The following is a 15962-nucleotide window of genomic DNA, read 5'->3' as shown; positions in this document are numbered from 1 at the left end:
ATGTATAAAGATGTGTGTGACCTTTTTTTATTTGCAAGTATATGCATGGTACATCTGGGAAAGCTGCATTAATATCTGAAATATTCTATAGGAAAGTAAAATGTAAAATAATCTAGGACAGCCATGGTGAACTTAATTCCTGGACAGGTACATGAAATTGGTGTTTTAAAGCACTATTGGTTCAGTTACAAGGATCATTCCATGTCATGCTCCATTCCATGTGGCTATATGACATCTCTGCCCATTCTGGAGTTGCAGAGTCAGGGTCTGGTCTCATTGAAGGCAACATCCTGTGATGATTCTGAGCAAATTACGTAATCCCTTCTCTTAAAAAAAAAACATGAATGTGACCTTGTTTAATAAAAGTAGTGCACATGTAAAGTTCTCCAATAACTTTGGGGTTAACTTCGCGTTTGGAATGACACTTAAAATAAATGAATATTTAAAATATAAAGGGCGCTTGCAATATGGCTTAGTGGCATTCAGGGATAGAATTCCAACAAAGTGTCCAGAGGCTTGAACAAACATATTCTGTCCTTCATTCTTCTATCTTTTGATAGAGCGACAAACATGCTGCTGTACCTATACACGTTCCTACGATAAATCTACAGACAAAACGCACACTGGTGTAAATGTAACGCTAGGTCTCTGCTTCCATAAGAAGTCACGTGCCTTCAAGGTCAAAAATCTCTAACTTGTTCCATTCAATCGGTTTGCGATTGTCACAATTCACATACTTTTTTATTCAATTTTGAACTTGAGTGCTGTGGTCAGGACATGCCAGGCAGTTTGCTGCAGTTTTTTTTTTATTCAGGCTTTCTAATTAGGTCCCTTATAAGTTGCTATACGATATTATTGTGTGCTCCATTCTGCGTTGTGGAATTTACCATTAACTGTATTCACAGCATCAGCTGGCTGTTCTTATTGCGGGTTAAGGTTATTTTTGGTTCATTACCACAGTAAGGTATTCTAATTCCCTTCCATAGTGCCATATATCTTGGCTTCTCCAGTTTATGGGTGCTCCCACATCGGCAGCACTGGAAGATAATTAAATGGTTGTTTCGGACAATTAAGGGACTTTTCCTATTTACCCAAGTAGCCCATGGAGGAAGCTGATCTTGTATCCTTCATTGGACAGTAGTGTATGTGGGGAGGGGGGGTCCCAAGGCCTGGGGGATGGTACCACAGCTTTATCAGCATGCATATGTATTTTTTCCGGCCACTCCTAAAGGCTATTTCACAGTAAACCTGCTGTGGTTATACATTGGTGTTTGTGCTGGTCAGTCTTTCAGCCTAAAGTATTTTAAGCGGGTCTGGTGGGGGGAGGGCAACACAGCCACTGGGTACATTTATTTCTAATGCAGGAAGTACATACATTCCATTGCCATAGGGGGTAATTGCTGAAGGACATGTGCAAGGCACGCCAGGTCGGTCTTGTTCTGCGTCGGCTGGTTCATCTTCTTACCTCTAATTCACGCCCGACCTATTTCTAATATTGTTATATTTAGCCTGAAGTTAGTCTCTTATTTTAAAAGATCCTGTGCTAGAACTGGGTTGAATAGTGTGGCACCCCCAGCAGGGAAACTGCTCATGCGAATGAGCGGGAGGCCTTTTCTCATGGGTGCTTATTAGGTCACCTCTGACTCGAGGCCACCAAAGGTACGACATGTGGTCTATTTTATACGGTCTGGCATATTATTGACCCTTAAAATACAGTGAGTTCCATGCATTCCATGTCCTTACAGGGGGTAGACTGCAGCGCAGGGCAAGTCACTCAGTGCAGGTAATGGGTCTAGTCAGGCAATTTAACAAGGGGTACATCTCATTCTAGCTAGGTAGGGGCTTCCTGGATGGAAAGGCTGGAGCAGGGGCTGCCAAGTGATGCCAGAGGACTCTGATAGGGTACGCCTAAAAGTTCAGTGGTGGAAGGGCTTTTGCACGACCCATCATGAGGCCCCCATGATGCTGTTTATTAACCTCACTTAATGGCACAGCATTAAGCCAGGGCAGTGTGGGTCCAGCAGTGAGGCAGAGGTTTTTCCTCATTCAAGTGTTCTAGCTCACAATTGTCCACTTGAAGGTAGGGGACAAAGCTCATGGGAAGAGGGCAAGTATACAGCAGCAACTGGAAGGTAAGCAATGGCCAACAGCAAATCTCTTGGATATAGGTGGAAGCAAATGTTCCTGGTAGGATCAGTTGCATTGCTTTGAGGTTGATTAAATGACCTTACGGGGAACCATTGTGTATATAGGTCAAGGGATCCTCAGCAACAAACCTTCAGGCTTTTGTCTAGTGATTGAAGTGCCCGGTTTAGCACTGGTAGCCATTAGCAGACAAGGTGCAAGATTTATGGCCGTCTGCCTATATATGGGTTTTGGATTGAGTCCTAGCTAAGCTATGAAGATGCCAGGGGACACGGAAGAGAACATCCATCCATGGGCAAAAGTGGTCGAGCAGGAGTACGTTGGTCTCCTACTAGGGAGGGATGTATGGAATATTTTCAGGGCAGGAGGGAATCGATCCATGCACCTAGGGCGGTCTCTTGGTGCATTTTGAGGTTGTTGTAAGGCCCACATTTGGGAGAGAGGATGGTGTAGTCAGCCATGGGACAAGTACCCCTGAGGGTAAGCTGGGGTAGAGATATTTCTGGAAGCACCTGTAGAATGGTGTCATGGGGATGGAGAGCGTCCCCATAGTGAGGATGTGCATTGGTCACCTGGGGGTCGTGAGCTCTTCATTCGGCAGTCACACAATCTTATAGATCTTTTTCGAAAGCCCTCCAGTGGTGACAGGGCGAGAGCGCCAGTAACCTCTTCGCTCAGTGGTTGAATTTCTAGCAGCAGAAAAAAGGGCTACCCAAAAAATGTGGACTGATTTACTGAACTGACCCCTGGGAGGGGTGTTGAATTGTATGGGCAACTGCAGGCAGAAGGGGAACTGACCTGCTGATGGTCCTGGACCCTTCTGCCCTACCCCAAGATGCCTGGTGTTAAACATTTGGGGGATTTTCCTGGAGGCAGGGACAATGTGCTATGTGGTGCCCTGGTTTTGTGTTGGTATGGAACAGCGAGTATTGTCCGTCCCTCTGTGAGAAGGAGGGGAAGTTGCCACTAAGATATGCTTGCCAATAATCTCCCGGATGCCCTTGTTTGAGGGCATGTGCGATGGATAAGAAAATTAGAAAAGGGGGCCTTCTGGCACTTTGCATTCTGGAGAGTTGTGCTGTGCTGGAAAAGTGGAGATGACTATTTATATAGGCTGTACAAACAAGCAGTCTTTGAGCTCCTTCACTGATCTTATGTCCTGTATTTTTATAATAATGTCTGCTTAACTATGGTTATTATTTTCACTGATATTAGCTGACTATGTGAATCAAAGGCTATACTGTGGTTCAATAATCATAATTGCGGTTGTCTCTCCTTGGAAGTTGTTGAAGTGGGGGCAGCGACTTGCATGTTGTGAGCGCACTAGTGTGATTTACGTTTGATTGTAACCAAAAGTAACGCAAAGCTGCACAATGTGGTAGCTTGCATTACTTTGCATCAAGTGGGCATTTCATGAGTAGCACAATGTGGTAGCTTGCATTACTTTGCATCAAGTGGGCATTTCATGAGTAGTGCATGGGCTTTCCCATGCAACCATCCATGGGGTTGGAAGCACATCCCTATCTATAAACAACCATAGGCAGGGATTTGTGCCAAAATCTTATGCCTCCTTGAGGCAGACATAGGTGGACAAATGTTTTAATTTCACCTCATTTTGCCCTCTTTGTACGTGTGCTGCACTCTACAGCACACATGCAAACGCGGAAATCCCTTAGTGCCTAGCGTTTGCATGGAAAGGGACCCCAGCCTGTACAAAAACGATGCCTGGCACAAGGTTATCTGTGTAGGAGGTTGGCAGCATAAAACGCGCCATTGCAGGGGGAGAGCAGAACAGCGTCACATCCTAGTAGATGTTGTGATGTTCTACTCTCTCCTGTTCACACAACACAGCTCAGCAACTTTACTTGTTGTGCTGCATTGTGATTTCGTAGTATATCTGACCTAAATGCAGAAGAGACTGCATAAATGTTTTATATGTAAAGCTGAATGAGGGACCAATAGGTTATGGAAAACATTATTTATTCAAACATGCTCCTTTATTGATCGTCATTTCTTCCATAGTAAAATATTTATCATATCATTTATTATGCGTTGGATATCCATAGGTGAATAAGGTTACCCCGTGTGAACGGGTGGGCACAATGAAAGCTGTGAATGTTTCCTATGGATATGTGATTAATTCATAGTATTTTTGTGTTACTGTACGCAGGTTCATACCATTTAAGCATGCAGAATGTTTAAGGGAGTGGAATGGTTGCCACTGTAACACTTGATTTTCAGGTCACGAGTTTACATCCCAGCAAGGGCCACTCAGCCTTCCATCCTTGTGTAATTGAAGACTATTACATTTGGAAATAGTGTCATCAGTTACTTGGAAAAGAAAGAGGTGCAGTATTAAGTGCTATATAAATTAGGCCTGTTGCTCAAAAAAAGGCTGGTTGAATGTCTAAATGTTTGCATTGTTCTCTTACTGGTCTCTCTCATTGCAGTAGAAGGGAACCTGAAATCCTCTCAGTGCAAAAGAACTATTCACAAGAATCACAAACCAAGCATCTCTTTGATATTACTTAGGTCTGTTTCTTGTGAAAGTGAATACTTTTATGAACGGGTGCTGTGCAATATTGACTTCTGCCCTGGTTCTTACAACTTTTCGCAATAAGTCACAAATCAATTCCCATTCTATTAGTAATGATGAGGGTGCCAGGTGGGTATGACATTTTTGCATAGACTCTTTGTGCTGCAAGAGATGTGAACATTCCTAGTGCCACACAAAGAGACTCTTGTCAGAGAGAAATCTGAATTAGTCCTATTACGTCTGTGGCCAGTTCCTTTGCAATTGTGTCAGTTAACAAAGGGGAACCTTCTCGTAGTTTTTTCAACTTTTTTTGGTTTTCGCCTCCACAGCGCTTGCACTGTGCTTGGCAAATCTCTTGTAAATATAAAACAAACATAAAAGTGGCTTAGGTCCCAGCTATTATTTACCATTGGTTGGCTTTCACATCAATCCCATCTCCTTGATTCTCATTGTTCAACACATCTTCCATTGCTTGCTCTTCCATTGCTTTTTGGTTGTTTTGGGGAGCATGGTCCAACTACAGTTTATGGTCTGCAGCAGGAATCCTTCCACTGGCTGCAGGTTTCCAGAGGTACTTTTTTTTTTTTTTTTTTTACTTCTTAGTGTACACTCCAGAAGAGTACATTATATTGAAGGCTGCCTGAGACACATCCTTGGTACCCCACAGGTTTTCCTTTGCTACTTGCCCTGTCTCTTCCCTACCTCCACCTCAATGCTTGCCAACCCACTTTGCTTGATGACCCAGTTTTTAGAGTCCAGCAGTTATCGCCACATGTGCTTGAAATGTTTCCAGAAAAAACCTTTGTCCAATGGAAACAACAAATTGCACTGATTAATGTAAGAAATCATTGTACTGATGTTAGACATGGCATCCTTGGCATGATCTTCCCTGTCTTTTTTGCCTCTGCTTCCTATGTTTTGACTGTGAGCTGCACTTCAGTTTTTGCTGGTTTTGGTGCTCGGGCACTTTACTGCTGCTGACCCGTGCTAAAGTGCAAGTGCTCCCTGTGTAAATTATATTGGTGCTTGGTTTATCCACTATTGGCATAATTCATTTACTGTTAAGTCCCTAGTAAAGTGCACTAGAGGAGCCCAGGGCCCGTAAATCAAATGATACGAGTGGGCCTGCAGCACTGAATGTGTCACCCACATGTGTAGCCCCGTCAACATGGCTCAGATCTGCCACTGCAGTGACGTGTGTGCAGTTTTAAACTGCCAATTTGACCTGACAAGTGTACTCACTTGCCAGGACCAAATCTTCCCTTTTTGTACATGTACGGCACCCCTAAGGTAGGTCATAGGCAGCACAATGGGCAGGATGCAGTGTATGTTAAAGGTGGGACATATACTGATGTGTTTTACATGTCCTAACAGTGAAATACTGCCAAATTTGGTTTTCACTGTGGCAAGGCATATCTCTCTCATAGGTTAACATGGGAGCTCCCTTTAAATAACTTTTGAGTGCAGTGTTCTTTGGGAGCAGATAGAGATTTGGAGTTTAGGGTCTCTGAACTCACAATTTAAAAATACATATTTTGGTAAAGCTGGTTTTTAAACTGTTTGAAAATGCCACTTTTAGAAAGTGGTCATTTTCCTGCTTAAACCATTCTGTGACTCTGCCTTGCCTGCCTGCCTGTGTAGTTCCTGTCTGAATCAGATGATAGTTGGGCAATTTGTGAATTTCCACTAGACAGTGACACAAAGGGAGCTGGGGTGGAGCCTGCATATCCTAATGGGCCATCTAAGCTAAAGTGTTGGGAGGAGTGGTTACTTACACCTGAATGGGCTGTTCCTGCTCTCATACAATGTAGTCTCCAACCCACTGGTGTGAGTCAGGAGCCACGCCTGGGCAAGGCAGGATCTTGTGAACAACAGAGACTTTCCTTTGAAATTTGGTTACTTCAAATGTAGAAAGGGGAATGAGTAGGGGACCCAAAACCCCAGATTTTCACATTACTTCTGGAACCAAGAGGACCCTCTGCCAAGGAGAAGAGCTGAGGAGCTGGAGGAGGAGTACTGCCCCTTTGCCTATGGCTGTGATTTGCTGGGTTCACCTGCAGTTGCTGCTTCTGCATGAAAGAGGAAAAAGACTGGATTTTGTGGTATATTACTGCTTGTGAAGTGTCTCCAAGGACTTGTATTGAGCTTGCCTCCTGTTTTGAAGTCTCAGGACCATCAAAGACTTCCTCTTCCAGCATCTGGACTCTCTGCTGAGATTCCTGCCCTGCCAAAGGGTGCCCTATCCAGTCCCTGGGCTCTAGAAAGGTGAAGCTGGTAGAACAAAGACTGAAATCCACACACAGGAAGCCGTGCTGGGAAACTTTCGAAGCAACACCTGCTTGCAGCTGCTAAAATTGACGCATACCCAACGCAGCATGGTTTTCCATCACCGTGCGCCGGAATATCTCACGCATCTTCGCAGGGTGTCAAAATCAACATGAACCTGCGCAGATTTAAGGTGTCCAGCCCAGAAATCGATGCATCGCTGTCTTGCGGGAGAGAAAAACGATGCATTGCATACCCGACAAAAGAAGAAATGACGCATGGCCTCACGCATAAGTAAGGAATCTACGCTTCGCTGACTTTTCTGATACATGCTCACATGTGCAGCTTTATTTTTGATGCAAACCAGGTACTTTGTGTAACAACGTTTCCATTGTTTTCTATGGACTAAAGCTCTTTTTACTTTAAAAATTCATAACTTGTGTATGTTGGATTTTTGTCATTCTGGTCTTGTTTGATTTAAATATATAATGGCTATTTTTCTAAACTGGTGTGGTTTCCATTTTGTAGTTTTTTCACTGTATTAATGTGTGTGTTGGTACAAATACTTTACACATTGCCTATGAGATAAGCCTGGCTGCTTGTGCCAAGCTACCAAGAGGGTGAGCAGGGGTTATCTTATTGTATCTCCATTGCCCTGACTAGAGTGAGAGTCCCTCTTTGGAAAGACTGCAAACTGACTGCCAACCAGAGACCCCATTTCTAACATTTGCCATCTTGTGTGTCTATAAAAAAATGCCTCCAGTCCACAGCACAGCAGTGCTGCAACCCCCCACTTCATGATTGTCCCTCTTTTGAGGTTTCACAACAACACATGTTTCACACAGGAAGCTCCTTTGGGATATTTTTTTAGTAAATTAAATATAAAAAATCTTAAACAGGCATTTTTATTGTACCAAGTCCACAAACTCTCTTTACCGCTTGCTCCATTGTTGCTTGTCTCCCTCCCATCCCCGGCGTAACTTGAACCAAAATTGCCGGCCCCTTCTATGATTTAAGACTTAAAGCTGTTGCAAGCACAAAACATTGAGAAATATACCAAATGCATTTATTTTCACAAGAAATCATTTGTAAATTAAAGAACAAGGTGATAACTGTCTTGTAACTCAAAGAACACATATAATGATCCTACTCCGCATTGTCTTCTGCAGCTGCATGAGTTTGCTATACCAGTGGGCCTTGTGGAAAGTGAGCTGTCAAGCTTTATCAAAGACTGGCTTTGTTGTGGAATCAGCAGACAAGCATTTGACCTTTTGATATTTTCCACTGTTGTTGCTTGCCCTCACTTAAATCTTCCTGGGAAACTAAAATGAGTTACAATGAATCGCAGGGCAGCAAAGCAGACAAGCATTGACAAAGCCAATAAGTTTCACATATGCAAGAACTATTAGCTTTGACAGTGACTTTATTACATGTTGCCTAGCAGCATGGGCTTCTGTGCCACCTGGCCTGAATGAAAAAACACTGACCATGCCATAGCACTTTTTTTTTTTTTTAATTAAAGCACCATTGCACAGTTGTACGCCCTGCTGTGCAACATGTAAAAAAAAAATTGTCAAAGCCAATAAATCTTGCATAGGCGAAATCTATAGGCTTTGCAAATACTTGTTGAACCTTGTAGGCCTAGAGAAAATGTAACTTGTTATCACAATTTGCTAACTCTTCATCTTTTTGTACATTTCAGTAGAGGTTGTCAAGGTGATTTTGTGATTGTTATTGACTTTACACTTTTCACAACCATTCACAGTGAAAACCGCCACCAACTGCATAGTGGCTACATTTGTGACTTTGTACATTGTTGAATGAGAATGTTTATACATTAAGTAATTTGCACTGACTTTGCAAATAGATAGTTAACTCTACATCAGGCCAATTATGCTGTTTTGAATCACAGCAGGAAATTGATACCTTGCCAAAATGATGAAAAAGGTGACAATAAGAATGACAAAGTGAGGAATAATTATGTGTCTGTGTTTATTGCATGTGACGTCAATTATTAGAATGGTGCTTCGAAAATGTGGTTACAAAATTGCTTGTCTTCCAATGGCTTAGGGTTTTTGATGCTTAAACCAACTCTTCCTCCTGTAAATACCATGTTTAATAGGGCAAATACTGTAAAATTAACTTTCAGATTGTACCAAACAATCAATCAATCATAGCATTTGTAAAGCGCAGCACTGTCACCCCAAGGGCATCTGGGTGTTGAGAGTGCCATGTCTCAGTGGAAAAGCCACTTCTTGAGTCGCTTTCTGAAGTCCGCCAGGACCCTAAATAGAGTGGAGATGGAATGCTCATTTTTCTCACACTACTTCTCTCTTACATTGTTGAAAGCATTGGTGTCACAAAGAAATCTCAGTACAATTAACTTCCCGAAGGTAGAATGGGATAGGGAGAGAAACAAAGACATGTATCAGATGCAGTGCTTGGATGACCCTTAGCTTCCGTTTTGGCACCCTTTGAAATATGCTTACTACCGCGTACAGAGAGGTCATGCAGAAAGCAGAAGGAACTCAAAGATGATAACAGGCCTCTTTCCTTACCATCTGTAGTTTCCACTCCTTGCCCATCCCCTGGCTCCTCAAGTTTGGTGGGAGGTTGTTAAGTGTATTAGAGTGTGACTACAATTCAGTGGTTGGTGTCATCAGGGGAAAAGGTGTCTGATGTACCTGGTTCTACCTCCAGAATTTTGGTTAATTGATCAGAGTGATCATAGAGAATGGGCGAAGACTTGGAAGGGAGAACAGGATGATGGTGGCAGAAAAGGAGAAGTAACAAATGTGGGAGGAAAATGGCCACTTGCAATGGCTGATTAGAAACGAGGTGGAAGGGGAAAGATGGAAAGCAGAAATGACTGGATTAGGAACCAGCTCTGTCTTTTTCTTTCATACCAGTCACATAACAACGCAGTGTGAGCGAAATGAGTCAGTGTCTAAATGAAGACTAAGGCAGCACCCACCCCACTTTGAGGTACACACAGGAGATCCATCCCCACAGCGGGAGTGCACAATAAGGGCAATACAGAAGGACCAGGGAGGGCAGGAAAGCCATCAGCAGGGACAGTCGGAGGCGATACACAAGAATGTTCATGGGCGTAGGGCACAATAAATTGTGGGTGAGGGGAGTGTAGAAGTCACATCCCATGAGATGCATTGTTTGTAGGTTTGTCAGCAAGTTTTCTATAAAGTTCCTTATGTACTCAGGGTTGAGTGGTTGAATACAAATTATGAGACAACCAAAGTCATTGGTAAAATAACACAAAGTGTTAATCCAGCTGCTGCAGAAATCATCCTTTCATTCTCCAGAGGTAGACAAAAAGGTGATATTTAGTAGGGTAACTTATACCTCTCATGTGCAGTTGCATGTATTCTCTGAGAAGAGCAATACATAAAGTCCATTTCACTTAAATTGTTTTCTTGAAATAATTTCGGAAAAATGGCATTCACAAAAGTTTTGTACTTTGCCCTTATTTGCTTTCTCTCTCTGTAAGGGTGTTTTAGGAATCTGGGATTGGTGTTGTTTAGTGGTGTGGTGAGGGTTGTCATGGTTCAGGGATAGTTCGAGAATAGGTGTGTGAGGAGGTTTTAATGTTTCAGGGATGAGTGGTGTTTAGATGTAGATTTTGTTTTAGGATTCGGGAATGGGTAGAGGTTTGGGCAGTGAGGGTTTTTTGGGCTCAGGGATAAGTGAAGTTTAGGAGTAGAATGGGCTTTTATGATTCAGGTATGGATGGGCTTACTCGATCAGGGAATGGTGTAGTTTAGTCATCAGGAGCCATATTTGGCAAGGCAGGATGAATAGTGTTGAGGGTGGTTAGGTATTTTGGTTGCTAAGTGAATTAAAAGTATCCAAAGTATAACAATCTGAAATTATGTCCCCTGAAGTAAAGCAGTGAAAAAACACCCCATACATAAATGTTTTTGAAAGTAAGACCTGCAACCATTGCATTCACACCTTAAAAAGAGCATGCAAAAGCCAATTTTGAAAAAAAGACAGTTCGAAAAATGGTTTCTGTGAGAAGGTAAATGCTATTCATTCTGCTAATTTCCATGACACGGTTTAGCTGAAACGGTTTCTTAGTAATGTCATTCCATGAATTAATTTTTCTGTGAAATCACAAGCAAATCAAATGTCCTTCTTCCCTCCCCTCTTCTGCCCATTATGCTCTGATTCCTACTGCTGTCTACAGTTTTCTTCTTTTGTCTTTGTGGAGTGGTAGACCATAACCACATCTCATCATGTCCATCTACCTAACTCTTTTTTTTGTTTTTTTTTTCTCACCATTTGCTTGAATCTTTTACCAATCCCTAAATTGATTTTTAACTAAAAGTGACCAATTTCCATTTATCTGGATTGTATTTTTCTTTTCTTTGCTTTGCCTTTTACTGTCATCTGCTGTGACCTCTAATTTTTAGGTGATGGTAGAAATAAAATTATAACTGCTGTGATACTAAACGATTTATTTTGTTATAGTTTCAATACTTCCCTTTAAAAATGCTGATCTTCATATTCTCTCTTTTTAATATTTTTTATAGAAAGTGTTGAAAATGTTGTGATTATTTAAAATAAAAATCATTATCATCCAGAAAAAGGATTTGGTACCGGGCCAAGATTTTCACATTTTTGCCATTTCTAAAAGATGGAATCTCACACAATGTTTTTGTCCGTTAGGAATTATCTGTCTTTTTTTATTAAGCCAAAAATTCTAATCATTTACAATTCTTTACATGTAAGAGCCAACAACTACGGTTATTGTCAGCAGCGACTCCTCCACTATGGCTCAGGAGCATTGCCCCCCCCCCCACCAGCAGCAGAAGCTGCAAAACTTAAAAAATAAAACCATAATAAACTATGTTTATTATCATTTTATTTTTAAGGGGCTGGGCCATGGTGATGACGAACATGGAGAGGGAGTGCACAGCCCTCCCCTAAGTGCGCATGTGTGTTTGGCCGGCCGTCTCGGGCCAGCCAAACACATATGCGCACTGTGGTCTCTCATGACTGGCACTGTGTTGTTGGGTTTTGGAGAGAGCAGGCAGAGGCTCCCAGTCTGCCTGGGTGTGCCAAGCTAGGGCACTCCCGCCAATCCTAATGCAGCATTCGGATTGGCCGCAGGGCAGGCTGGGAGCCTGCATAACAGCGGTGAGGCTGTAGGGAATTAGGTACGTTTTCTTTTTTTATTTCATTTTTCTGCTTGTCGTTGTCCACCCCCCTGTCACTTGCCGCCACTCCCTTTTTCCACACCGTGAGCCGCGACTGGTTATTGTCTCGTTCTTAGCCTGACTGAGACACACTCAGTCACATTCAGATGTAGAGAGCCGCATAATTTTTAAAGGGGAATTTAAAGGATTGTATTGCTGAGAGCATGTATTATTCGAGAGGAGATAAAAAGTTCCTCCAGTGCTCCCAACAAGTGCCCAGATATTATGGAATATGGAAACAAACAATATAAAGGTTCTGGGTGCAAATAGCAATGCTAGCCCAAAAATGTCACATCCGTTAGCTTTCAGACAGCAGGGCTGATTCAAGTTTCATACATTTTATGGGCTCTTGCTTTAAATCATTGTGTTGCCTTAAACTCACACAAAAAAAAGTATTCAACTTCAAATAGAATCACTGTCTTCATTGTTACGTAGATCTTGCAGTCATTAAGTAGCGAAGCTATTCCATAGGTGAAATAGAACGTAAAAAGCAGAACTTAGAGGCTTTGGTAGCAGCTATCAGATTTATATATTTTGCTTTATTGAACATACAATCCAGGGGTTCAGAGAGCAGCCTTATGCCTCAGTTGATACATTGGGGTATCATTTTTAAAAGTTAATATTACGCAGGGAAGCAAAAGAAGCTGCTGCGCTGTGTTGCCTCAACTAGAGAAACAGAAAGTGCCATATCTACTAAGGTGCACTTGAGGTTGTCTAGCGCCAACAGGGGCACCTTTGCCTGCATTGCGTTATGGGCAGGATTGTTTACGTACAGGAGTGGACACCTTCCTGTACAAACACATATATTTACAGTACCCTTATTCATAATCATTAAATTCTGCATCTCATAACTGCATTACATGCAGGAAGCAAATGTTTTCTATTTTGTTTATTTCAATGCAGCAGGAGTTTTTTTTATACTTTGACAGTTCTCCAGATACATGCCAAAACTATTGCTTTTGCCGACGCTTGCTTTTTAAGGAATTATGCAAAAAAACATGGACTTTCTCCCCTTCCCCTTGTTTTTACTACAATATATCACTCATTATGTGGAAAAAAAAATAGCATTCCCGGGTTTCAGTCAAATTTATTCAGAAGCAACGCCTAATATTTTTAGGAGTAACTCAGAAGACTTAATTACCTTAATATCAATGCACATCGCTAAAAAAGAACATGCTCGTTCCTTTGAAAAACGAGTGGTTATATACATTTAAGACTGAGCTGCATAACAGTAGGGAAGATGTTATGAGCATGATAATTGTCAATATATATATATATATATATATATATATATATATATATATATATATATATATATATTTATATATATATATATATACATATATACTTGAGGGTAAAATGTATAATGCATTTCAAATTAAGTTATTTGAAGGAGACGTAGGTTACCTCTGTGCATTGTTCCCTAATTGTATGAGATTAAGATTGGGGGATTTTAAAGAGTTTTAAACCATCCCAAGAGGAGCTGCTAGTTAGAGAACTGATGAGTGTTAACAAGATACTCCAAACAATTTTACTCAAAGTCATAGATCTAAGTTAGGTGGGAAAAATTTTGGCCAATTGGAATCTGTACTGCCTAAAGCGTTGTTTCCAGTCAGCTACCCCTGCTAGCAAGACATTTAGGCCCATGTTTATACTTTTACACACAAAACTGCGCTAGCGCAGTTTTGCGTGTAAAAGTATAGCGCCGGCTAGCGCCATTCCCAGATGCCGGCCGGGTGCCATATTTATGGAATGGCGCTAGCCAGTGCTAATGCCCTGTTAGCGTCCTTGTAAAGGACGCTAACAGGGTGGGGAGGCGTAGGGGAAACCGGGATTTGTGTGCCTAATTATGGAGCTGCACTGTTTAGAGGCAAAAAAATGCCTCTGAGCAGTGTAACGCCATTTCCTGGTGCACAATCCCCATGGACATGGCTCCTGTCGTAGTAAAGACGGGAGCCATGCCCACCACCCCATTGGCCATTGGGGCCAGCACCATGCGGGGGGCCCCAAGTCAGGGCCCCGAGCGGGGAAATACTTACCTGGACTTACCTGGGTGGGTCCCCCATTCTGTGGTGTCCCTCTGGTCGGTGGGGGTGTCCATTGGGCCAGGGAAGGGTACCTGTGGGCTCTTTCAATGGTCTCTGATCATGGAAAAAGGCGCAAAGGTCCCCTAACACCTGTCCATGCCCAGGTGTTAAATAATAGCGCTAAGCAAGCTTAGCTCCATTGTTTAAGGCCCCCATCCCCCTATGCTAGATTTTAGCATGGGGTATAAATATGGCGCTAAGGCCATATCATTGTTTTCTGCACGGGAACACCTACCTTGCATATAATTGATGCAAGGTAGGTTTTCACGTCCAGAAAATGATGTAACCTCCATGACTTTTTTGCTAGACGTGTCTCGCGCCAAAATATAGATATGGAGTGAGGTTTGAGCTGAATTAGCGTAAAAAAATGATGCTAATTCAGTGCAAGCTAAGTATAAATATGGGCCTTAGGGCCTCATTATGAGTTTGGCGAGTGGTCTGCCAGACCGCTAGGTTGACGATTTTGAAAAGACTGCCATGTTGGCGGTCTTCCTGAACCTCTATCACATGTTACACAAGCAGGATTGACGACCGCCAAGCATAAATGGGAGACCACATGTGGTGCGGCAGCCTGGAAATAGGCAGTCCAATCACCTGTTTTGTCAGTCACTGAGCTCATTACAAGCACACAGTCACCATGGTGGCCCTTCATGGCGGTGAGCCAATGGCGGTCCGAACCACAGAGGTTTGCGGTCTGCTGAGTAAAAAACAACTGCACATTGGATGATTTGGAAAACAACACAGCTGACACACATTGCCACAGTGGACACACCTGAAAAGGATACTATACTACACACCCCTTCACACACCACAATCCTTTGCATCTCCACTGCATGACCAAAAACACTCATCATCATCTTCCCATCTGTTCAAGTCCTAGGGACCACCATCCTTTTTTAAACTATCCTATAGAATACCCAGCACACACTTTTTGTCAATTCACGCCCTTTTGCACTTCCCTCATTTAGTAAGCCCCTGAAATCATTAGAGTAGAGCCACAATTGATTGGAGCACAAGTCCAGCATACTCCACTCAGTAGTAAAATTGAAATGTGGGAGAGGAAAGTCGACAAAGTCAATGCTCTAGGCACCACCCTGCACACAAAGGACAACGTCAGGAAGAGGTGGAATGACCTCAGGGTCAAGGTCCATTTCCTGGTCTCCAGGCACAATTTTCATACCAAGAAGACTGGCAGTGGCCCTCCAAGTGCCTCATTACATCTCCTTTCCTAGGAGGAGAAGGTCTTGGCCATCCTGCATCCTGAGGGCTTGACTGGAATACTAGGGGGAGTGGAGTCTGGTAAGCCACAACACAAATGTCATAAAAATACCATGTCATGCATGATCATAGCTCACCTTTACCCACTGTCTTGTTCATGTACCACACCAAAATTCAATATTCAGAGTATCTGGGTGTTCACACTGTCAATCTGTATTGTCGGACCCAACATCACAGCTACTAAGGTCCATCACATGTCATTGGTACAAATGGAGACTGTAAGTCTTACAATATACAACAACAATCCCAGGACCCATGGTATGCCTCCATAGGTAAATGTATGCCCAAAACTTAAATGCAGTCTGCATACAGATATGTGATACCAAACATTTGGATAGTGTGTGTAGTACAGAGAATGACCTAACTGCAACTCCCAGCAGCCCTGTTTCTGAAACTCCAACCACCAGCCCAGTGTCCCTTTGACCAAATACACCT

This window comes from Pleurodeles waltl, chromosome 11, assembly GCF_031143425.1.
Source record: "Pleurodeles waltl isolate 20211129_DDA chromosome 11, aPleWal1.hap1.20221129, whole genome shotgun sequence".
NCBI classification, from domain to species: domain Eukaryota; kingdom Metazoa; phylum Chordata; class Amphibia; order Caudata; family Salamandridae; genus Pleurodeles; species Pleurodeles waltl.
The sequence above is the reverse complement of the archived record's forward strand: the minus strand, read 5'-3'. Positions refer to the sequence as shown.